General features: G+C 39.1%; 1 protein-coding gene across 3 annotated transcripts in view; it reads right to left on the minus strand.

The window, feature by feature from the left end:
• The window catches only part of Cpq (carboxypeptidase Q), a 314855-nt gene that overhangs the window by 247817 nt on the left and 46216 nt on the right, over positions 1–20822 (minus strand). The window lies entirely within an intron of this gene.

The following is a 20822-nucleotide window of genomic DNA, read 5'->3' on the forward strand; positions in this document are numbered from 1 at the left end:
TTTGTGACCAGCCAGAAACAACAACAACAACAACAAAAAGCAAATGAGATATTATCTCAAGAACAAGAGAGGCCTTAGTGATGCACAGCTGTAATCCAAGCTACTCAAGAGGCCAAAGCAAGAACAATTACATTCCAGCAAGCATATGAGACTCTATCTAAAATGAAATACTGTAAAGACCAAAAGGGCTGGAGTATGGCTCAAGTGGTATAGCAAGTAAAAGGCTCTGAGTTCAAAACCCTAGGGTAAATGTTCACTTTTCCTCAAAAAAGAAGAAAATAAAAACTTTACATGGATTCAAATCTTAGTTTTGTATATATGTAAATTCATGAAGCAAAGCAGGACTTGGAAATAAACAAAAGTAACAGCAGCACTCTCTGAGTAGTGGAGTCATAAATAATTTTTATGTACTCTTAAATTTTCTATATTTCTAAATTTGTAAGAAGACTTAATATTACATTTAAAAGTAATCATTGCATTTAGTAATATTACAGAAAATATTACATTTAGAAATTGTAAAGCATTTTAAGTTGAAAGTAACAACAACCTGCATAATGTACTTAATTTTAAAAGAACAAGTTGTAAGTGAAACAATTTGTTTTATTCTCCCATCCTAAATTGAAAATGTCAGCTCTCCTGTTGTCTTATCCCTCCCTCCTTTCCCCATCCTTTCACCCAACACCTTTTTCTAAGCAGCCCTAAATTGATTAATAGTGATGAGTTAAGCCAGCAGATTTCTAAGGGATTAGATTTACTGCTTAATTATGAGGAATTAGTGGGCGTTCCTCTATTCATTTTGCATAGTCTCAATTAATATTCTGGATTATGCAAATGATACTTTTCTTTCAAAGAGAAAACTTTTTTTAGGTAAATCTCAAGAGTGAAGGGAGGGGGCATAAGACATGTTAAAAATTTAGTATTCACACAAACTTCCATGAAACAGATTGAATTCTTATCATGTACCATGGAGAAAATCGGTGATGATATTGAGTCCCTTTAAGGAAGAAGGGGTGGAGAAAGGCCTGCTGGGCAGCTCAAATGCAATATTTAGTTGATGTAAAATACTTTCATCTGGTACTTTGAAGTAAGCAGATGTAATTTTTTTTAACCACAAAGTCAAAGTATAAACAGGACATTAGTGGAAAGACATTTTATAAACATCTGGATAATGTGTTCCCTAGGCCAAGGCCTAGAGATTCCAGATCAGCTGGCAATAATTCCAAATCCATCACTGATCAAAACACTTTTCAAACATAAAACCTCTAGTACTGACTGTGGTCTCAGATTACACTGGAACATTCTGTAAGACTTAATCCATTTCATAAACACTATGGTAAGGTACAGTGTTAATTTTAGAATTTGAACTTTCAAAGGGAAGCATAAGAAAAATCATCTAAAAATTAATGCAAGTTAGTTCTAAAAATTAGTAATCAAATAGGGACCATTATTTCTATATTTAGAGTTGTAATTTAACAATTGTAAGAAATCAGCACCTAACTAATTTTTTGGAATCATATAAGATACCATCAAATATCTAATCATTTCTCTAGAATTTGTTCACTTTTCAGATAATTTCTGCTTCTAAAGTAAAAAAAAATATAGATTATTAAAAGTTATCCCCCCACTTGGTACCAGTGGCTCACATTTGTAATCCTAGCTACTCAAGAGGCTGGGATCTGAGGACTGAGAGACTCTTAATTCCAATTAATCAACAAAAACACCAGAAGTGGAGCAGAGGCTCAAGTGTAGAACACCAGCCTTGAGCACAAAAGGTCAGGACAGGGCCTGGGAATATGGCCTAGTGGCAAGAGTGCTTGCCTCATATACATGAAGCCCTGGGTTCAATTCCTCAGCAACACATATATGGAAAATGGCCAGAAGTGGCGCTGTGGCTCAAGTGGCAGAGCACTAGTCTTGAGCAAAAAGAAGCCAGGGACAGTGCCCAGGCCCTGATTTCAAGCCCCAGGACTGGCACGCGTGCGTGTGCACACACACACACACTCACACACACACACACACACACACACACAGAGTTAGTTCTCCAACCCAATGACTCATGCCTGTAATCTAGCTAACCAGAAGGCTGAAATCCAGGAGGACCAAAGTTTGAAGCCAGCCCAGACAGAAGAAAAGTCTGTTAGACTCGTCTCCAAATAACCCATCAAAAAGTTGCACTGGAGGCATGACTCAAGGTAGTAAAGTATCAGCAGAACAACTAAGCCAAGCAAGCATGAAACCCTGAGTTCAAGCCCTGGTACTGAGAAAAACAAAATGTTATTTCCGCAGATTTTAGCTTTGTGCTTGTGGAGTCAAAAAGTGAGACCTAATCCTAAAAACAAATCTGATCAAGGTATAGGTGCATGCATATGTCTAAAAGAAACCCCCTTACACAACTAGCTAATGCTAATGAAATATGTGAGGGTGCAGTGAGAAACAGGAAAGGGAGGCCTGGCTCAGTTGTATTGCTCAGGACTTTGTGATTGCTAGACCCTGAGTTCAAACACCAGCATTGGATATATACATTCCCTAGTTACTTTACAAAGATACTTATATTATCTAATAGGTCTCATTTGCTGAGGACTTTTCTGTGCTACCTAGTATAATGGCTGTAAACTACCACCAATTTAGTGAGGTTGTCATGGGCCTTCTGCTTTTATGAAAAAATAAATCAAACAAGTTGAAAAGATATGTATTGTTTCTATTATGTCTACCTCTTGGGGTAGGGAGATGATTAGTTTAATACTAACAACTTGAGTTTAGGAAAAATTTAACTTTTTCTCACCTGTGTTCTCTCTAACAGTACTCAGACCTCATGGGCTTATTTAAAATCAATATCATCTGAATTTCTAATGAAGTCTTACAAAGAATCAGTCACACAGCCGCCCCAGAGAAAGCTCAACTTAAGAGGCAAGGGCATGTTGCAAGCCCTCCAAAGTGAAAAAAAAATTGACGTTGAGTGGAATAGAGATTCAATAAATAGCCACCCTCCATGGGATAGTTTATTGACTATGGACACCAAAAAGGGTCGTGCTGGGCTACTGTTGAGTTTATTTGTACAAGGACTGAGATGCTTCTACACACACCATCTATGTGCTGCCTAATGTTAAGTCAGATTGGTGTTTCTTCTCTGTTCTTTCTCCCTAACACAGAGACAATTACAGTGCTTTGACTATAACATCTGTCCTTCCACTAAAGATAAGCATTAAAGGGTCTCGTGAAGGAGAGAGATGGTCTTTTCAAGTGCTCAAACTGGTATCATTCAGAGAACTGTTGATTCTATTTCAAAACCTGGATATGTATGATTGTAATATGAACCAGACATACCAAGATTCAAATCCAGCTTTGTCATTAACAGTGTAACTTTCACAAGCCAGGCTGAGCCTCAGACTGCTCATCTGTCAACTAGAGATGACACCTAGCTCAGCATTGCTGAGACTTCACAATACCTTGCATACAAGATGCCTAGTGCACTGTAATTAGAAATGGCAGCCACATTCTACATTGTAGGACCACCTGCCTTCCTATACACCCAAAGGCCAGAGTCATATATAGTACTCAAGTATTTCATAGACCTCATCCCTGGCACTATTTGCTAATGTCAATATTCATTGTCACTTAGAATTCACTAAGCATGTTCTCTTAAGATTTATTTACTTTTCACAATCCCTAATGTAGGTATTGTTACCCAGCAGAATAATGGAATCACTCAGGCTCAAACTTCAGTAATTTTCCCAGTGCCATATAACTATCAATAAAAGGTGTTGGGATTTAAGGCAGGTATTTCTAGCACTTAGAATAAACATTTTACGGGGAACCTGCTGCTGCTCACACCTCTGCCTCAGCTATGCCTCGTTCCCACTCGATTCTTTCAGTTGTCTTTGATGCTTATTTCCTTTTGCTTGAAAACACAGAGACCAGATAGATTCAGAATATGGTTTTAAATATTCTGGAAGTAACCGTGTTTACTAAAGATTTACTTAACAAATGTTTATGAAGGCACCTTTCTAGGTTTGGAAGATGCAGTGGTGGTGGATGTATTACTTTATTGTCATGGTTTGTGACCTTTGTGGATTTTTTATGATTTTATTATTTAACTTTGATAATGTTGAATATATAGCTGTATGCTGTTCTGGTCAACATCCTGTCGGAATGTCCTGTGACCTTTAAAACATAGACCTGCCTCTTGATACCCCTGATGAGCCCAGTTAAATCTTTATGAGGGTTGAGTGGTCTACAGCCTCCCTATCCTGCATTACAAGGAAGGTAAAGCTTTATATGAGGTCAAGCATAAAGTTTCAAAGAACTTTCAGAAAATTAGAGAACCCAGGATGGTGAGAAGATGTAGCTGGCAGATCCACTAGCCCTGGAGAGTGGGGGACAAAGCTAGGCAGACATTCTAGATCATCTTGATGGGTATGGGGCATGCTAGGCATCAGCTACAGAGCAAGTGAATTTAGAAGGGGGAGAGAACAGTGCCTGTCGCCTCTCAATACTCCATCTTGTCACAAACCATCCTTTCCTTCACATTTCTCAGTCACCGCCATTCTGGTTGCTAACTGCATAAGTAGCTGATGCGTATGAAGACAAAAGTAACACTGGCCACGTCCAGGTATAGCCACTCATTACATGGCCAATAATCATGAAGAGCATCAAAAATTATGCATGCTAGTAAGATATGTCAAGTCTGATTTGTTAATAATTTTATTTGATGCCAACACCAAGCATTCCTGAGTTCTCAGTCTTCACAGTTGGTTATGGCAGTATGATTATGACTCACAACTTTAAAAGCCATTAAATGACTTTCCAACCAAGACCTTCCATGTGCCATGGTATTCATTAAGTGAAACTGTCTCATTGTTCTCACTTGCAAGGCAGCAACATAAGATTGAGAGTGGTTCATTCACCTGGGCACAGGATTGCAATTATAAATGAGGGTCTGAAGTTGAAGGCAGTGTGTAACCTGCATTGTTTCCTTGTACCTCCAACCCTAACCCTATAACACACTGCAAGTCACAAAACAAGCTCTTCCTCTCCATGGCTTTGCTCATCCTGCTTTCTCATCTCCATTGAGAATCCATCACCTGTGGAAATTCAAACCATCTCTCATGATTGGATCAAATACTTTCTCCCTATACCATTTCTCAAACCTCCAAGTACAGCCCCCTTGCCCTGAGTGTCCACAATATTGGTTTGATTTTCCTTTATAACCGTAATCAGTCCATTTTCTATCATGGGTGACTCTATCCCAGCCTACCCTCTCTGCAGGCTTCTCATTCTAGAATGCCAAACCTGTTTCCAGGTTTTCTGTGTATACCCACTGTGACTAGACTGGCTGTCAGATGCTCTGAGGAATCATCTAACCTTTTAATGAATAAATTTGAATTAAACATACCAGATTTGCTTACAAATAAGAACATGTCTGAAATGTATCTCTATACACTGCTGAGTATGTTCTCTGCAAGTTTCTGGTTCCAGAATTAGCATAGGGAAGTGAGAATGTGAAGAATTTGTCACACCTCAGTGAGAGCACTTATGTCTCCAAGGTCACACTGTACTCACTGAGAAATAGATTTTGAAAGTTTAGTTGCCTAGATGACCTTCTTCAATGCTTGTTCCTACTCCTCCTTCCAAGCAAATGTTTTCTTCTTAGTTCTGACCTCATTCCATTAACTTTTGACCCTTTTACTGCTCTTCTGCTTACTCCTAATCATGAGACTAAGTCAATTTTCTCCTTAGACTTAGTCATTAGAATTTACTAATTTTAAAGTATTAGCAAAAAGCAAAAGCCTGAACATATGATTTTGCTTCTATCCAGAATAAATTTGTTTGGCTTCTATTTTTCTATGTTCTAAGATGCTCATGCAGGCTTTGAATTGCAATCTAGACAATATATTTGGTGCATCACCAACAAAGATATCACAGTTTGATTCCTTTGTCTACCACCAATGCAAAGCCCAATGTCAAATATGCAATAGGGATGTAGCAACTGCTTAATAAAAGAGTGGGTAAGTCAATGACTCCAAAAGAAAGCCTGTTTTGTTTCTGCTTCCTCTTTCATGATATCTCAAAGACTTAAATTGTGGCAAGACAATCAAAATTCAAATTTTTAATTCAAAATAAACCATTGTTTTTCTTTTAACCAAGAAATTCACTTTGAAAATAAGCACTACAGCTTCTTCTTTAAGTACAAGAGAGACTTTATAATAATGCTGCATAAAGCTAAGCTACTTAAAGAAATAAAGAATTTTACTTTAGAATGTTAGGGTAAGTGTCCAGAGATTTGAGACTTATGCTACATACTACTTATTCCGACAAGAGCTTAATTCCTCCCTGGGGTGAATGGAGACCCAAGGTAGCTATCTCAGAACCTCCACCAAACAAACTGCAGGAACCCCTACAGCATCAACATCTTTGCACACCTTCTGGCTCCCACCCTACCCATTGCTCAACAATCAATAAACAAATGCCTATTAAAGGCCCTTTTTCATTTCCCAATCCTTGGCCAGGAACAAAACTGGTACTGGGGCCAAGGAGCTTCAGGGAACTGAAAAAGGCATTCAAATACATGGAGCAAACAAACTATCCAAGGGATTGATTTTATAGCAAGCACATGGGAAAATCACTGACAGACATAAAAAGCAGGCCCCCCAGCTTTGAAGCTGTGGCTGGTAATCTCTCACTGCAATAATAGCTAAGCTTTTCAACTGGGAAATTGCCTATATTGAAAATATGCTATTCTGAGTGACTTGTTTTTTTCCTATTGAAGGTCTTCTCAGTACCTACTTCATTCCCCTGATGTCTCAAAGCATGGGTTGAACTCTTATAATCTACCACAGGATCATCTACCACCTGGGACAGTGATGAAATGTGCCTCGGGAGGGTGTCCAGTGAGAGAGCAGGAAGAGCATGGTCGGTGAGCCTCCAGCGTGCTGAGAACCTCTGAGATTTAGATCAGAGCTTCCTCCTGTTCTCTGACTTTTAACAGACTTAAAAGGGACTGATTTACTTGAAGGGAAGCCTCAGTTCCTGAGATTAAAATTTAAGGCTCTTTGGAGAACAATTAAGCAATCTCTATTAAAATAAAAATCCATATATCACAATGAATTCTTGACTGCATCCTCCCTTCTGCATTTGTCTATCCCTCTCCCTCTGGCCCCACCTCCCCCTCTTTCAAGTACCCATGTTCTGGTACTTATTTTTGTTGGGCTTTGACTTAGTCATTCTAAAGAATTGTATTATTTGAGCTCTCCATAGAGTCTGTTATGCTTCAGTTTCAATGTTGAAGGGATGACACAGATCAAGATGCATCATATACATAAACTGCTTTGTTAAATGGCAAAAGGAAATTCAGTACCTATCCTAGAGATGCAGAAAAGCGAAGGAGGGGCTGGGGATATAGCCTAGTGGCAAGAGTGCCTGCCTCGGATACACGAGGCCCTAGGTTCGATTCCCCAGCACCACATATACAGAAAACGGCCAGAAGCGGCGCTGTGGCTCAAGTGGCAGAGTGCTAGCCTTGAGGGGGAAGAAGCCAGGGACAGTGCTCAGGCCCTGAGTCCAAGGCCCAGGACTGGCCAAAAAAATGAAAAAAGAAAAAGAAAAGTGAAGGAAAGAGTGGATTGGGAGAGGTGAATGAGAATGTTGGAAAGGGAGACATTGATCAAGATGTACTGTACTCATGAACTGCTTTGTTGAATGGCAACCCCTTTGTACAACTGCTTAAAGATAATAAAAAATATTTTTAAAACCTATATATTTCATTCCAGAAATTCAAGATACTAGTAATTCCCATAAGGGTGTATACCAAAGATATATGTTCTTGAATTTTAGTGCAAGATTTTAACAGTAAGACACTGCAAATATTCAGGGAAATGAGCTCAATAAGCTCTAGAGGATGTTCTAGCATACAATGAAATCATCTGTATGGTTTAATATCATGAAAGGGGCATTCTGCATATAATGGGGTTTTTCATGGCTGGACAGCACAACTTGAAAGGTCAAATCATTTACAAAACTCATATATTTAAAAATGGCAGAAAGCTATTGAAAATAAGTAAAATTTCATAAAGAAAGGATTTTTGAGCTGAGCTGAGGATAGACAATTCCTTATAGGGACATGGCTTCTCCTGTGCTGGCTCATTCTGGAGGATGCAACTCTGGATAGGCCTAGGTAGAAAGAGGCTGCTGAGACTGAGACTACAAGATCATCTGGCAACTGCGAAGAACATCAGTGGCAAAATGGAGAGTTGAGGGGCTTTGAACACAGAGTTGGTGTTTTCATCAAGTTATTTGTCCAATTCTAAAGTTGCATAAAACAGCTAAGCCCAAATCCCTCAAAAGCAGGCCAGTGATCCTGTGTTCTCTCAGTGTGAAAAGAACAAAGACTGTCAGAGCTCTCAGTCAAAAGCCCTGGAGGCCTATGTTCCAGAAGCAGAAAGAATCAGAAGTCATCCCAATGTGGAGGAAATTGCAAGTTATTTTGGTGTAACTTACTTTGATCTGCCTGGAAGAAGAATGGTAAACCTATGGAGTCACTAAAGCTCTGCAAAACAATGCCTGGCATTTAAACAACACTTCCTAGGCAAAGAAAGACAGAAATACAGAAGAAATAGTGAGGGAAAAAAGGCAAAATAAAAAATATGTGCTGAAATTAAAACATTTTTGAGTTAGAGAAAATAAACCACAAAAATGCATGCACATGTGCACAGGGACACACGCGCGCGCACACACACACACACACACACACTCATATTCCAACATACATGCAGGGAAAATTCTGCAAGAACATACATTAAATTACAACATTGGTAATGCCTAGAGATATTAACTAGAGTGGGGATGGTAGAGATAATAAAGATATACGTGTGTGTGTGTGTGTGTGTGTGTGTGTATAGTTCAAATCTTTAAAAAAATTTTGAACTAACTCTTAAGACTAATTAAATGGTTCTGGCTGAAAAGTAGCAGGAATTTACATAACACTTTCTGAATCACAAGATAGGAGGAAGGTATTGCAATAACTGAGAAATAGTGAGCCAGCAACCTCAGTGCTCTGACAGGCAGGAGAGAGGCTGGTGGGAGCAGAGTGACACAGAGGTCTCTGATTATTCAGTACCTCATTAGTGGTGACTTTAGTCCTCTCAATTTATTACTACACTTTTGAAGCTGGAGAGGAATAGGAGTAGCAACCATCAGGAAATTTACCTCACCTGAAAAAAGAATTCAGAAGTTAGGCCAAATTAAAAGCAAATGGTGGGCTGGGAATATGGCCTAGTGGCAAGAGTGCTTGCCTCATATACATGAGGCCCTGGGTTCGATTCCTCAGCACCACATATACAGAAAATGGCCAGAAGTGGCGCTGTGGCTCAAGTGGCAGAGTGCTAGCCTTGAGCAAAAAAAAAAAAAAAAAAAAAAGAAGCCAGGGACAGTGCTCAGGCCCTGAGTTCACGGCCTAGGACTGGCCAAAAAAAAAAAAAAAGCATTGGTAAACTCAAAGAAGGTAAACGAGTATCTGATTGAAGCAGACACAGATACATATGCCAGTGTTGACCGAGCCGGCCGCAAGGTAGAAACAAACAAAGAAATAATAAAAGAGGTACCCTCAGAATTTGGATCTAGAAGAAAGTGAGCAGAAGAACTGCCAGTGAACCCCAATAAGCTCTCTCTAGAAAACTTAGTTCTCTTTTGCTTTTTGGTTTTTTTTAATACTTATTTATTGTCAAAGTGATGTACAGAGAGGTTACAGTTTCATACGTTAGGTCTTGGGTACATTTCTTGTACTGTTTGTTACCTCCTCCCTCATTCTTCCCTCCCCCCTCCCCTTTTTCCTCTCCCCCCATGAGTTGTTCAGTTGGTTTACACCAAATGGTTTTGCAAGTATTGCTTTTGGAGTTGTCTTTTTATCCTTTGTCTCTCAATTTTGATATTCCCTTTCACTTCCCTAGTTCTAATACCAGTATATACAGTATCCTCTGTACTCAGATGATATACAGTGATAGCACGAGTACAACCACAGGAAGGGGATACAAGAGGATCATCAACAAAAGAAGCTACGGTTTCACATGGTATGTTGAAAGTAATTACAAGAATTATATAACACTCATTTCCATAACATGGAGTTCATTTCACTTAGCATCATCTTATGTGTTCATAAGGGCATAGCTATTAGGCTCTTGTGATCCTCTGCTGAGACTAGCCTAAACCTGTGCTAATTTTTCCCTATAAGGGAAACCATAGAGTCCATGTTTCTTTGGGTCTGGCTCACTTCACTTAGTATAAGTTTTTCCAAGTCCTTCCATTTCCTTACGAATGGGGCAATGTCATTCTTTCTGATAGAGGCATAAAATTCCATTGTGTATATGTACCACATTTTCCTGATCCATTTGTCTACTGCCTTCTGGGTTGGTTCCATATTTTAGCTATGACAAATTGTGCTACGATGAACATTGTTGTGCTGGTGGCTTTAGTGTGTTCTTGTTTGTGGTCTTTTGGGTAGATGCCCAAAAGTGGGGAGTTCTCTTTTGAATCTTAGTACATTCTTCCTTGCCATATTACCTTGAGGCATCTTCCCTGATCTGTTAGTACTGAGTACCTCGGAGACAGATGCCATGCAGAACTACACTTGTGTCAGCATGCTGAATCACTCTTAGCAGAGTGTCACTCTGCACGTTTTCATCGTAAGCCAAACTTGCGAAATAAAACAGACCAGCAACAAAACAATGAACTGTGTAACTTGTGCGTAGGGACAGGACAAAGGAAATGGGAGAAAATGAAGAAGTGACATTGCTCAAGAAGTACTGTACTCATAACCTGATTTATGGAATTGCAAACCTTTGTATAACTCCTTAGTAGTAATAATAATAATAATAATGATAGAAAAGAAAAATGAAGAGAATTGAGTGTGATCGTTACCAACAAGGCAACAATCAGACATTTCCATGGCAGGCAGGGCATCACAGTCATTGACAAGAGCAATTTTAAATTTTGAGTTGTGTTTCAGCCGAGTGCTTGGCATTTGTTATACTCAGTTTTTGACATTGTGCGAAGCGTCGCGACTCATCTTTTCCCAGTCTGCTTCTGATCAATCTTGCCTCCCTGTACCTTCTAAGTGGGTCAGCAGTTTGCGTTATGAGGAACACAGGGACAAGAAAAATAACAAGAAAGCAAACCTTTAGGAACAGTCCCAGTGGAGCACCAGAGTACAAGACGGATGTCATGAATATTTATTGACTACCTGACAACCCCCAAAGTCTTTTCTGGCAAGAGTGTGCACAGGAGTTGTAAAAAGGCTGACTGAATGCTGTTCTGCTATCCAGAGCATTCCATGCTGACTTTGGTTAGGGAAGAGTTTTCATTTTTCATTTTGATAGCTGACCAACAATCCAGAGAAATTTCTCCCCTGATTGTTCATCCTTATCTGAGGATAAGATTGCTTAAGGGCAAACAAAACTCCTTTGAAAATCTGTTCAAAGCAGATGCCCTGGAAGAAATGACTTCATCAGAGGAGGTCTCACTGTGTTCCTGTGGTAGAGGAGAAGGAGGTGTAGTATTTTGTTTTTTAATAAACATGCAGATGCTCCTCAGATCCTTCTTGGCACTGCTGTCTGGCACTCATGCTGATTGGCTTTAGTGTATTCTCATTACACATTTAATTCTTCCGGAGTGACCTGGAGGCATTATCTCCTGCTAAATTTGCAGCCAGGCTCTATTGCGCTGTGCAAACCCATAGGGTAGGCTATCCATTACCAACCAGAGCTGGGGGAGTCGTTAAATGATAGGCCTGTCCAGGCAGAGGCCCTTGGGTCTAGGCATTGCTAGCCCACACAGGAGAGGAGGGACTTGGCCAATTTCCCTAAGCGGGATAAAAGAGGTACTAAAGATGCACCAGAAACAAGCATGGCTTCCAAGCATGATTAGACCCTTTGTATTTCCTGGGTACACACATACAAGGATCATAAGATCACATCCTTGCTTTTCCAGAAGATAAGATCTAGGCGACACATGTACAACAACAGAAAACTACAGGAGAGCTTTTCCTTAGGTTCCTCTCTATCTTTTTGTAGCACAGTACAAATCAAAATCTGAAACAACTTGGTTAGGTGCTTATTATCTATTTCCACTACCGGAAAGCAGGCTCCAAGATCACAGAGATCATTTCTGTTTTGTTCTCCTTTATATCTCACCATAGGCCTTGTCCATACTAAATAGTCATTGTTTATATATCCACTCATTCCAAGGACCTGGACTGTGTGAGGTCCTGAATCTAATGCAGGAACAAATATGGTTCCTTCTTTCACTCTCACTATACAACCTGGTGGGAGGAGATAGAAAGCCAATAAGTATGCAAATAAAATAACTTCACATAAAAATAATTGCCACTGAAAAAAATTATATGCTAGTGGTCACTGAATTCCTCACTTCTCTCACTTCCTATATATTGAATCCATTACCAAGTTCTAAAGGCTTTGCCACAGAGTAGCCAAATCACAGCCTTACCCACTGTCTCCAAGGCTACTAGTCTAATCCAACATCAAAATTTCTTATCTGTATTCTTACAGCAGCATCTTACATGTCTCTTCTTTTATACTTCCATTCCTGCTCCCCATGGTGTATGGTTCACTTGGTGGCTAGGGATCTTTCCTCAATCACAGATAATGTCATATCACTCCTTGGCTCAGATCCCATTTCATCAGGCTAAAACTCTGAATTGGGACCTCTTCAAGCTTCCATAGACATTTTGCCATGCTGACCTCTCTGTCAACTTCTACCTCTCGCCTCCCTTCTCACTATATGGAAGACAAACCACATACTTCTCTCCATCTACTGTTCTTCCTGGGACGTTCTTCTTTCAGATCTCTGAGAGGACAGTTCCTTCTCGACACTCCATGTCAAGTGGGTCTTCTAAAAACATCTTTCCTGACCCATGTAAGAAAGTATAACCATCCCCTGATTAAAAGTCAACACTACCCAAATCAACATATTACCCCATTTTCTTGTTCTAGCATGTATCACTATCTGATAGTTCCTTCCTTCTCTGGCTATGTAGCCTCTGTTGGCCCTATCCATATGTAAAATGCAGAAGGGAAGGAATCTAGCTTGTTATTCCTAGTCACTATTGAATTCCCTTTCACAAAATGGACACTTAACAAATTAATATGCATAAATAAATAAAAAGAAGTTGATGAAACCACTTAAGACATTGTCTAGGGAAGCTGCCCTAAAACTGTGATATCACAATTGAAATCTCAGTGAAAAGTGAATATTGAATGAATGGTGAAAGTGAATATTGAATGAATATTTGAAGCCAATCCATCTATTTCCAAAGAGTAAGGCATTCTCTTGTCATGGCTGGATTAATGGTCTTTGACTTGGACTCTTGAATCCATGATTGGACATAATTAATCTCCTGTTCTTGGCCACGGCTGGTAGATGCCTGTTATGTAGCAATAGGAGGAAAATATTTTTCTGTGACTAACTGGAAAGATGGTTGTGATGGTGGATTTCCTGTATCATCTTAAATAGGACATTGTAGTGGGGGATGGAAATATTTGGTCATTCATAATCCTGGGTTGTTCTGTTGAAGTTGTATTTAGATATGATTACTATGTAAATTGATAGACAGCAGAGCATATTATTATTGTGGATGGACCTCATTCAAACAGTTCATGTCCTATAGAAGAAAGAAAAAAAAGCTAAACTCTCCACCAATTAAGAAAGTCCTTCTGCCTGACTGCTTTCAAATAGAGATACCAGTTAGTTTCCTGCCTTTGGATTCAAACTGAAATGCTGAGCTTTTCTGAGTCTCTAGCCTGCAAGCTCACAGGCCAGAACTCCTTTTGTCAGCTCTCCTGATTCCCAGGCCTTGAAACTGAACACAAACAAACTCAGTGTGTCTCTAGCTTGCTGACTCACCCTCAGTCTGGCTCTTCCTTCCACCTTCAGTTGTCAATGAACCCTCATCTTCAATATAAATGTGGCATCGTGATCATTGGTTGTTTTTTTGTTTGTTTGTTTGTTTTTTGTGGTTTTTTTTGTGATCATTGGTTTTGACTTTACTATATGGACTTCTAATACCAAGCACATGTATAAATTGGTCGATGGTTAAATAATAAATCAAAGTGTATGAAGAGGCTACGCTATTAAGTATTTTATTTCCTCATTCACAGTAAACTTTTTTCACAACTATTTCACCATTGAATTTTCAACAGCGTTAGGCCTTGTAAAACATGTAAACTCAGAGCCAAAACGTACAGACTTGGAAAAAAAAAAAAAGATCTCATATGAACCAAATAATGCCCCTTCCCCTAAATTTAAAACAACAACAACAAACTTGATGCCCAGCATTATAAACGTTTTCCTTGTTTGTGTACCAAGGATAACAACTTGAGATTTCGAAGGTCTGTTAAGTGACCAATGGCAGCCCAATGCAAGGTTGAGGGGAAAGAATTTCACTGCAAACCCAAGCAAACTGCAAATGTCAAAAGAATTACCAGTGTTCAGAGGAGAAATTCTGTCTGCATCTGTCAAGGTTGAGCTCTCTCTTCCTGTTGTCAGGGTGTGTTAAGAATATAATGATTCATAGATCATAGCCTGCTACAGCACCCTGGCCTTGAATTTTAGAATGTTTTACAGGGGCCAAAAGAAAAAAGTTTCACCTTCCACTAAATACCTTCCTATGACATTTATGGCCATAGGTTCCTTTTCCACTGAGTGAAACCCAATAAAAATCACTCAGACTGTGTAGCAAATGGGGACAGATGTACATATATTGGCAAGCACTACCAACCTTTAAGCTGAGGTTGGGAGCTTTCCAAAATACCAAAATTTTTTGCAGCTTGGGTAATAGACCTATTTATTAAATACCTAATAGGAATCCTAACTGACCTTCTTCAAATCGACCCAATTGATTGTGGGAAATATTCACAATGATAAGAACAATAAGGATAAGTAATAATAATAAATACTCATTATTCTGTTGAGAAGAGGCAGGCAGTCTGTGCTGAGTCACTGTGAACTACCTCTTTTTGTCAACAACTTCAGTGAACTGCATTTGTATTTTAAGGTTCTCACTTGGGTCAACCCTGAAAAAAAACACAAGACTAAGGGACAGAGCGAGCTAGAGAAGACACCTGGAACGTGAGCTGGGAGGCTGAGAAGCATTTTGTCAGTCACACCATCTGGCATGTCCTGGCACTTGTCATCCCAGTTGCCCTTCTCCTGAACAAATTTTGTTCCCTCAGACAGTTCAGCTTAAGTGAGCTCATAGTGACTATCTGACACCTGTCAAAAGAAGAGTGAAAGATTGCTCCAAGCTCTGGGTTATCAGAGAAAGGGAGAAAGAGTGAGCCAGAGAGAAAGAACCTAAGAACAGGAAGCAGGAGCAAGGAAGAAGGCTAGAAGAGGAGATGAACACCGAGCAGAGAGGTTTTTCTTAAGGAGTCAGTGTGCTTTTATATTTACCCAGAATTCTAAGGCTATTTTCTTGGAAAATATGACAGGCATGTGAAAGATAAAGTTGGTACAAACCACCTTCACCCTTACCTAGCGTCCTTTTCCCCTCCCTTCTATCTGTTTTGTGTGGTGGTTTGTTAAGGGAGGAAATCGCAGTGGAGAAATCCAATCTGCTTTTGACAGCATGACCAATGACCTCTTTCCATCCCAGCTGGAACAGGATTCAGTAACAGGCAAGGGCAAGTGGAGGAGTGATTTCATTAACCAAGTCTTGATTTTAAGGTTTATGTATCTGCAGATCTACTTTTTCCTCCCTAGGTCTTGGAGAACTGCCAAGAAGGGCAGAAGAAGTGATGATAATGGATTGAAGCTGCCCTAGGGCAAATATCTGAAAGCGGAAATACCATAAATAATTACCACCAGCATACTGCCTGCTTCTTCCAAACTGGAAGGTAACAGAGAACCTAATTTGGTAACTGCTATTTGACACCGGAAGAAACTGAATAAGGAGAAAGAGAAAGGGAACAAGAGACAGAGGTAGGAACAAATGGACCTACAACCAAAGTCAGTTTTCATCCTTTATTCTCTCTCTCTCTCTCTCTCTCTCTCTCTCACACACACACACACACACACACACACAACTAACTTAAACCCATCCTCTTCAAAATTTAATGTTGAAACTTAATGGCCAAAATGATGGTATGAAGAGGTAAGTCTTTAAGAGGTGAATAAATCTTTTTTTGCCAGTCCTGGCGCTTGAACTCAGGGCCTGAGCACTGTCCCTGGCTTCTTTTTGCTCAAGGCTAGCACTCTACCACTTGAGTTACAGCACCCCTTGTGGCTTTTTCTATACATATGTGGTGCTGAGGAATCGAACCCATCATGTATATGAGGCAAGCACTCTACCACTAGGCCATAGTCCCAGCCCAGAGGTGAATAAATCCTAAGAGTTGCTTTCAACATGAATGGGATTAAGGTCCCAGTGCTCAAGGCTTCAGGGTCCATTCAGCTGAGCCTGCCCTTCCAACTTCCACCAAGTGAGGACCCAGCATTCCTCTACTCTGATGGATGCAATAACAAGGCTCTATCTTGGGAGTACCCTTCACACCTAGTCTGCTGGCACCTTGTTCTAGGTGGGAAGAATTGTGGGAAATAGGTTTCTTTCCTGTATCTGTTGCTCATTCAGTAGTATTCTGTGATAGCAGTACAAACAGACTCAACTATTCCAATTGTCTAAGATGGAACACATTGGGTGGTCTCTTTTGCAACCTTTACTGAAGTGATTTCACAAACACCCCTATTTATGTGAGGATTTTTTTTCACTTCCAGCTTAGTTATGTCAAGATTTTCAAATGAAAGAGAGAGAGAAAGAGATAGAAAGACAAGATCATGAAAAACTATTTTTTTTTCAAAATGCCTCAGGATATGATTTTGATCTGGTGACTCAAACGCAGAATGTTATCTAAAGCTGCCTGTCTCCCAAGGCTCTTGTAAAGGTTCAGCTGAGATGGTGTTTATACAGCATCCAACACTTAAGAGCTTGAATAAATGTTAGTTCTTTTCTTTTCCCCTCTCTGAGTTTTAAGATTTCTATTACTTATAGGAGAAGAGTCCAGATCAGTAAAGGGCAATATTTAGACATGCATGTATAAACTTAAGCTTTCTAAACGGAATAAATCTAATTAAAGATTTTTTTTAAAATCACTGTAAAATATGATGTCTCTTTGGAGTATTTCTCATCATCAGAGAATCCCTTTTAAAAAGTGTACTAGTGAAGGAGATTTTAAATACGCCATGGTATTTTGGACACAGCCGGTGCTAAGCAACTTCAGGAGCCTAAGCAATGAAGATCTATTTCACAGTCTCTTTCCTTAGCAGGCATAAATGACATTTTGTCAGCCTCACCTCCCTGGAGATTAAAAACCAAGCCCCAGAGGAAGGCCAGGCAGTTGACATGGAATCTCTTTCCTTCCACAGAGGAAAGGAACTATAAAGCCCTTGAAAAGCTCACCTTTCACAAATGGAGTTTCCATTTCCCATGAGAGTACTCAGGACAAAATTTCACTTGTTGAAAAGTCCTACCAAAATGCCCCCAATACCACCATTATGTAGCATTTTAGAAGCATAACATATCACTTGAGGAAGGGAGAATGTCAGAAATTAAATCAGTGAATGCCTAAATCAATTCAGATTAGGTTTTGGGAGAATGAATGTCATCTACTAGACATTTTACCCAGGATACTTGTAAAAAAGAAAAACAGGAGCTAGATGGTAGGTGTCCTTATTCTGCCGTTAACTGTCTGAGTAGTCTTCAGCCCCAAGAGTCTCCTCTGTGGAATAGAAGTGTGGAGCAGACGTTCTCTAAGGACTCATCCAGCTCAAACATTTTGGAAATCTATGTTCTAAAAATGAAAGGAAGCAGAAATAGGAAGAAGCTATAAAGTGTTAAATGACCAGAAGCTGGAGAAGACCTCTAAGAGAAGTCTAGATGTGACCATGGCAAGGATGAAAATGAGGTGTGTCACCAGCTAACATGGGTGAATACCTCAGTAAACAGAGAACTTGCAGCAGTTAACTCTTAATGCACTCTGACTTCCTTTCTGTCACACTCTCTATGGTTTTAAACAGCAATGGGCCAACAGGGGTACTGAGGACCCAACTAAGAGGAAGTTGGTTTGAGGATATATTAGTTCAGGTTAAGTGGGATTTATTGACAAGGTGCCCAGTCATTTTCTTGCTGGTGTTTAAACTCAAATGAGCAGGAGTAGAGGTTGCATTGTGGTAGTCTTCATCCTGCAATGCCTGGCACTGACATGGTGTGGGGGATCCAGAAACTAGTTCCTGGGAAACATGCTCCACTGATCAGACATGTAGAACTGCAGTCCCAAGAGTTCAGTTCTCATGGAAGTCTGCTTACAAGAGATGTTCTCTCTTCTGATCAAGAACACATGTAAGCTCCTTAGAGTAGGATGTTATCAATGCCTCTTCCAAGTTTATATTTAACTTTTAAAATGTATCATAAAGTGGAATTAATCAGAATGTCTGTGCTTACAGGGCACAAACTAATGTATAGCTGTTCTAATGGCAGCAGGTCAATTCCTGTATGACGTCACATGCCTTTTTGTGTGAACAAATACATCTTGTTATGATTTAATCTGAAAATCCTAGAAAAATGCCATACAGAGGATAGTTTATTGAAGAAAAAATGTGTTTTAGGTGTTCATGATGAGTCATTTATTACATTATTTAATAATACAAAATAGTAAAAAAGAAAATCACTGTAGAAAAGATGAAAACTTCTTGATTTGACACACACGATTGACAGGTACAAAGGTAGCAGAAAGTTATAATGTGTTATAAAAATGTAATGTGTTAGGAAAATATGTTATAAAAATATAATGTGTTATAAAAAGAGGATACAGGGAACAAACAAATTCAAGTGTTGTCAATTCACTATCAAATTCAAGTGTTGTCAATTCACTATCAACACTTGACACTTGTTGAACAGTATCCCGAAATCTTATGTCTCATATGTAACAGTATCTTGATAGCAGGTGACGGCTAAAAGGTGACAGTTATCCCCATGTGTGACATTATCAATTTAAAGCTGTAAGGCTAGAGTAGACTTTGCCAAATTATCAATAATAAAAATGTAAATTTGATCAGTCATACTAGAGGGAAAGATTAATTTTCAAAAAATTCTTTCTTTAGAAAATAGAATGCAAAGTCATTGTCCTATAGACAACAAAGAATATATAACCCAAAAAATTTTAAATAAACACTGTGGCTTAACAGGTAGTTATTTAATAAAAAACTTTTTTTCTGAATACTTACAATATTTGGCAGCTTTTTAAAATTTGCTACACTGTTTCCTATTCTAAATAAATCTTGACTTTATTTTTAAATTTACATTTGCCACATTGTATCCTTTCTGTTCAAATTTTTTTCTAGAATTCTCCAAGCAGCTACTCCTATAAAACATGGATCACTTCCCTAGCCTGGAATATGGAAGATGCCTAGTAAAGTTTTGTTGTAAATTAGTGAAAAAAACTTCAGTTCTTCTCCTAGATGTCAAATAGTTACATTATTGAGCATGAACTAGGCATTTTAAACAGACGGTGGACTCCCTGGCAGAGGCTAGTTGCCCCTTCATAGCCACAAATGACATGAGGCAGCAGGAACATTGTGTGATTTGTAGGATTCTACACAACACTATAGACATGAGGTCAACTCAACTCTAGAAACATCCCAGCAGTCTCTGAGGCTTTTATTGCTCTGGGGAAGAAAAGAGTTCTTTGGAAACAGACTTCTTACCATCAGCTTGCAGAGTCAAAGGGAGGGAGGGGAGGGAGGAAGAAAGGGAAGGGGGGAGAAAGGGAGGGAGGGAGAGGGAGGGAGAGAGGAAGGGAGAGAGGGAGGGAAGGAGAAAACAAGGAAAGAAAAGCAAGTCTGGAGAAATTCAGAAATGATTTACTAGATTGAGATTTTTGCTTGCTTTTTAAAACAATTACCAGTAATTATGTCTGAGGTGAAAGATCTTCATTTGCATATGGTGTACATTGATAATAGTAAACTAAAAATAACTTCAGGAGTTATTATCCCAAAGCTCATGCTGTTAATGAAAAGGTTCAGAGGAAATGGTATTGATTACATCTTGCTAATTAGCTTTTTATCTGGGGTAGTTTGGGGTAGCTTTGAATAAAAAAAAAGAATTCCTTTTGTGCTTCAAATATTCAAGCTTATATACTAATACTAATAAGTTTGACATTTATTAAGTATTTTGATGCTTTAAGAAACAATGGGAGTAATGAATATTATTACCTGCACTCTACAATGTCATGACATGATGGCTCAGAACCCCAAAGAAGAGAAAAATAGGAGGAGTTCTTTCCTCCAAAAGCATACCAGCTAATAAATGCCATAGACATAAACGAACTCGATAAAATGTGCGCCACCAATATAATGATTGATACAGGCAAGTATCATCATGGATGCTAAAATCTCATTGGGTGAAATTTTGTTGGGGAATGTGACATTTACAAAGTCTCAAAGCCATTCACAATTAATTATGTTGCATTTCCTTTGCAGGAAAGAAAGCTACTTTACAATAAAGAAGTTTACAGATAACCCTTAGACAAGTGGTTAACACACACTTAGCAATTAGACAAAGTAATATAATTGGCTTCCATAATAGAATTGGAAGGCCACAATATTATCTATATAGAATTCTCACCAATAGTATCCATATAGAATTCTTAACCTGCTCACAGGAAAAGAGAAATAGGAAATCAATGACTAAAGGACCCTAGACAAAATAGTAGTCCTGAATTCATAAATATCAAAAAGACCAAGGTAATTCTAAACAAACACGATTG

The sequence above is a fragment of the Perognathus longimembris genome, chromosome 12, assembly GCF_023159225.1.
Source record: "Perognathus longimembris pacificus isolate PPM17 chromosome 12, ASM2315922v1, whole genome shotgun sequence".
Lineage (NCBI taxonomy): Eukaryota > Metazoa > Chordata > Mammalia > Rodentia > Heteromyidae > Perognathus > Perognathus longimembris.